The sequence below is a fragment of the Tachypleus tridentatus genome, chromosome 3 (assembly GCF_004210375.1).
Source record: "Tachypleus tridentatus isolate NWPU-2018 chromosome 3, ASM421037v1, whole genome shotgun sequence".
Taxonomy (NCBI): Eukaryota; Metazoa; Arthropoda; class Merostomata; order Xiphosura; family Limulidae; genus Tachypleus; species Tachypleus tridentatus.
Window position 1 is genome coordinate 57,462,149 of NC_134827.1, and position 5,831 is coordinate 57,467,979.

Below are 5,831 nucleotides of genomic sequence, written 5' to 3' on the forward strand. Positions count from 1 at the left end.
AACATGATTTTTAAAGGTCGTTGTGAATTAAATATTTTAGTGCACACTAAATAACACGCAGTGCTCGTAACTACCTGGCAATGGAATATTTCTCTAGCTGCTTCAGAAAAACAATTTCAAAATTAAACTGAGTCTAAATTAAAAAAAACAAAACACACTAAACCCAAACGAAAAAAAAAAGCCGAGCTTAAAGTATAAAAACAAACTAAGCCTAAAATACGAAAACAAGAATAGCTCAATTACTTGGTATAAAAAGATGAAAAATAAGAGAGTAACATATATCCGAATATGCAATTTATAGAAAACGTACAATTTTTATTATTTTTACTGCTAGATAATTCAGCATTATCTGAACTGTCACACCTTTCTAGTAAGTGGCTTTACTGCCATCTGCATTTTTATTGCATTTTTATTTTCAGTATTTACTATTTCCTGTCTATTTTTGATGCGCTTGAATAAATAAAAAGAGTATAACGTATTTATTAAATCGTTTAGATTCTCATAAGCTATTGTATCTTTCATGATGTTAAGGTTCGCAGAAAATCCTTGAAATCATAACATTCACGTAAGAAATATTTATATTTTCCTAAACTTATACGAGCTTCTTGAAATCTTTTAATATCAAAATTCGAGGTGCGATCCATGTAGAAAGTACAATATTGATAACACATCGTGAATCTTCATACTTTAAGCAAACAAACACTATGATAACAGAAATAAGATTTTTAAAAATTATTCACATACTAGGAAATATTAATGTTCCTAATTATAGCTTTTATAAGCAATCTAATATTTATTATTTCATATATTTTTATTTTCTCACAAAAATAAAGGAAAGTATGGTGCGTTTTATTACTTCGCTTTTTCTGTGTTTTAATACTAGGTATCGCATAAAAAGTTAGTACATTTAAAGGCAAAGTATTAAGGTTTTCATCAAGTATTTAATAAAATGCTTCTGTGTAATCAGCCAAGTCTTCCAGTGGACGTGGATCACCAGCAACCTTACGGATTTACACTGCTAAAAAATCAAGGTTAGCTTTCTCGTGGTTGACAACAACACATAGCCCGTTGTAAACCTGCTTGAAAAATCAACTATTAAGTCAGAAAGTTCCTTAGTTGTAAGATATTTTGCACAATAATTCAAATTACGTTAATGAGTTATATTGTAAATACTTCATATAGAGAGCAGCAATATGTTTCACTTCATTACCCCATTATTTTCCCGGTTACTTTTTCACCACGTTCAATCTGGAAAGAAAAGCAATGCGGGTCCCGGAAGTTAGCACGTTGCCTTTAGTAATAGGATTCTCAGTTTGAAAGCGTTTTTTTTTAAAGTGTAAAACGTTGACGGGTTATCTCTGTAGTAGAATTAATGAAGTCTAACTTTCAATGATCGGCGGACACTGCGTGGATTTTTATATTTCCAATACTCAGACAACAAATGCCAACCTATTTTCATAAAAACAAGAAAATATCAAATCTAGACTCCTCCTAACCCTCTAGTCCGAACGTGTGTTGCATTTCCCACTTTTATTTAGTATCTCTGCAACTGACATCTGGACTACCACCCTCTGGTCATTTCAGTAAGCAGGCGTGTGGAAAGGAGAACATTGTAACCGTTTTTGCTTTGTGTTTTTTTTTCTTTTGGCAGACTTTCACGGTATAAATACAGCGTCTGAGTATTCCTTAGGTATCGCTTGCTTACTCCATAGTCTCAGAGGTTTAACAAACTCTACAAACATGAAAGTGGTGAGTGAATTGGTTAATAACAAACTACGTTCTTTCATAGAGAACAATAGTCGCTCTCTGGTAAAATGGAATCAAAACCTAACTTTTTTATCAAACTCGTGCTTGAAGTTCGTTGACTTCTGAGCAAGGGGGCTTTTGTGTGTGTGGAATATATGTTGGATTAATATTACTGTTACTCAAGGTTAGCTTTATAGAAATACGGGGGGGAGGTGATAATTAGAGAGGGGGCATTAGTAAACTTTGGGTTGGTTTGTTTTGAATTTCGTGCAAAGCTACACGAGTGCTGTCTGCGCGAGCCGTTTCTAATTTAGCAGTGTAAGACTACAGCTAGTCATCACCACCACCGTCAATTCTTGGACTATTCTTTTACCAATGAATAGTGGGATTGACTGTCACATTATATTGCCCCCACCTCTGAAAGAGCGAGCATGTTTGGTGTGACGAAGATTAGAGCCCGCGACCCTCAGATTATGAGTCGAATACCTTAACCATATGGCCGTGCTATTTAGTAATGTGCAACATGGCATACATTTATGCACGTGATATTATCAGAAAAATATCAACATCTCTTACTTTATTCACTGTCTGAAGTGTTTTTCTCTGCGAAGTATTTAGATTTAAATTTATGTGGGCAATTAGCTTTTCCTTGTCAGAATTGCTTGGTTATAATTACGTTTAACTTCTTTGGATCATCAAAAACACTAAACATTTATCATGCTCCACATTTTGGGATGTATTACAGGTAAGTACTATGTGTTTTCTACTTTTTTTTTTAAACGGAGATGAGTTTTTCAAAATTGTGTCGTTGTTTTTAATATTTTACCACGTGGACACAAAGAGTTGCTCAAATAGGCTCTTCAATCTTCCTTGTTTCATTGAGTGCACACAAGATGTAAGTTCAGTATTTAGCAAGTAGCCAAGTTTCATGCAGGGAAGATAACATGTTTCAAACATAATTGAAAGCTGTATTCCCTATCAGTGAATGGATCATGGAATAACAATGATAGGCTACCGCGTCCAGGCGTTCTAATTAATTCACAGTGAACAAGGATCATATGTGCTAAGTGCGTTCATGTGCAGATCTTAGCTTCTTTTTAATGCCAATATGTTCTCAAGTATAAAGTCAAGTTTGTCCTTGTAAAAGAAAAAAAAGAATTTTTTAGAGTTAGGAACTTTTCATAATTTTTTAGTTTCTTACATTTCTTAAAGTTGTAAGTTAATTTGAGCCTTCAGCCACAGTATTGTTTAACTTATCGTGGTTTTCACTTAACTTTGGTTGAACCATTATTATTTTCTATGGAAGTAACTTTCAGCTTTCAAGAGGTTTTATGAAAGATTTTTGGAAGAGCTGATTTCTGCTTTAATTATAAATTACTTAACATTGCTTTGCTGAAGTTAATAGTGCTGCATTTGTGATTTATAATGGTTTTACTAATCTTCATTGAATAACATTTAGGTTTTAACTTTTAATAACATGGATATTTGTTTGTTTGTTTTCATTTTTAGTGATAGTACAATTTACAGAGTGGAGGAAACACGTAGATAATGAGAATTCAATCACAGTTTAACAGCAATCTTGCATGTTCGACGCACCCAGTTGCCCTCGTTTTTTATGTTTTTATTTTGTGATTGTATTATTGTTTGTTTCTGTGAATATACATTTTTATCTTGGTAGTTCTTTAGACTTCATGTGGAGACCTCAGAGATGCTCAGTCACACTCTGTAACCAAGTATATCACACATATCTAGTCAGTAGGCCTAACTGACTACTCAGTAGAATAAAACATTCTACGGAAAAGCCTTAGGGGTCATAAGAGTGACTGTCAAATTTCATTATTCGATTAGTCTATGAGTCGGCGGGGGGTGCGGTTTATAAAATGCCTTCCCTTTAATTTACCTGGCCTGAAATCGCCAGGTGATTAAAGCACTCGACTCGTAATCTGAGGGTCACGGGTTCCAATCCCCGTCACACCAAAACAGCCGTGGGGCTGTGACAGTCAATCTCTCTATGTGTGCTAAAAGAGTATTCCAAGAGTTAGCGGTGGGTGGTAATGACTAGCTGCTCTCCCTCTAGTCTTACACTGCTAAGTTAGGGACGGCGAACGCTGATATCCCTCGTGTAGCTTTGCGCGAAATTCAAAACAAACTAAACCAATAAAATCCACCAATTCAGGAGACTTTGGGTGAAATTAAAAATGGGCTCCCTCGACCATTATTGAATAAAAGTCTATATTTTCTACCTGGACGAACGACAAAGTTACCGATAAAAGACACAAGAACAAAACTACACGGGCAGTTACTTGAACAATTCTCTCACGATTGAGCAGGAAATTGCAACAAACCTGTCGCTGGAAGCTACAGCTGGGCCAAGATACGTGATGTCAGACGAGAAAATTGCCAAAGTTGTTTGAGCCACCGATACAACACGACAAACAAGTAAACATATGTAAAAAAGGCTGGTATGGATAGAGAAAGCTCTATGTGGAGGATCGAACAACGTTTCGACCTTCTTTGGTTGTTGTCAGCTTCACAAAGAAAGAGGAAACTGGCCGATAGCTGACCACATGTGTAATTGAGTGCAGGAATATAGAGGGCGTGCTTAGTCATAGTCACTGCATCTGTTCGTCACTGCTAACCCTCAATTTTTTAAACTATTCATATACAAATGAAACTTAATTTTGAATTATATCAACAAATAAATAACAATTCGCCATTATTTGATGTATTTTATGATACAAAAAGTTTTTCTTCGAATATAACTAGAAAACTGTTTTGTTTTTTTTAAAACGAGAGACAAAAAAAAATATCATTATATATCATCTAGAAACTTTACGAAGGACACCGCCAGATGTCGACTCTGACAGCGTTCTTTGAAGCAGAAGGTACGATTTGCACTGAAAAATCAAACCCACAAGACTTCGCTTTGATATAATGTAGGGTAGATCAACAGTAAAATATTTACTCGTATATTCAACATTATAGAATAATGTTAGATCTTTAGAGATACAGTAGCACATGTACGTAATAAGATCAATATAGTTATATTCTATATGAAAATGAAACGTTTTGGAATGTTTTGAACAAGCTATACCATTGTGAGCTATTATGTAACACTTTCAAAATATTCAAACTACGCTAAAAACCAAAATAATTCACCAAATATAAAGTTCAAAGTTTTAGAAATATCATCAGAAACATATGTAAATAACAGATATATTACAACTTCTGATACGCAGTCGGAAACACTGTGCACTGTATAGGGTTAAATATCAAACGACCGCCTGGCAATAGATATTTGTTCGTGATGTTAGGTTTTTGTTCGACGTACAGATACTTGTTTACAAGATTAACGTATAGTCTACAAATAACTTTCATAATAAAAACAAATATTTTTGTAACAATGCTGGTAAAATAAGTATAGCTCTTGAAGTCTTAGGAGAAAAAAAATCAACAAGCAGTGATAAGTTTTTCTTAGCTATATATTTTTTTACTACTTATACCATAAGTATTTCGTCTTTTCTAATCCTATTTACAATGTTACTGCAATAGGTTTACTAATTATTTAAATAAATGTAAGTATTACTATTCTTAGACATAACCAGTCTCTTCTATAAATTTTATATAATTTATGATAGTCAAAATAGATAAGAGATGCTCTTAAAACTGACCAGAATTAAAGTGCTGAAGTCTTTAGAGTTCCAATGTCCATTCATAGTGTTCATTTCTCTTCTGTCTTGAGCTTCGTTGTCTGTGAACTCGAGAAGTCTTGGAACCTTCATCGAAACAAACGCTCAGTGAAGGTGTCATACTGTTTGGGCAAAAGGCAACCGATCTTATAGAATCATGGTGATGACCTGTCATTGGATGTGATTCTTCATCTTCACGTTCATCATTTCTTGGGTGAGGCACGTTCAAATTGAGATTATTCTGTTGTTTTGATATCTGATCATCATTCTCTGTATGTTCTTTCTCTTGTACTCTGATCATCAAGGGCTTCGGTGATACGAGAATTATCGTTTCTGTCCCTTTCTTATATTAATTACTTGTTTGAATGAGATCGTTTTAGAGCACCATTAACAGAA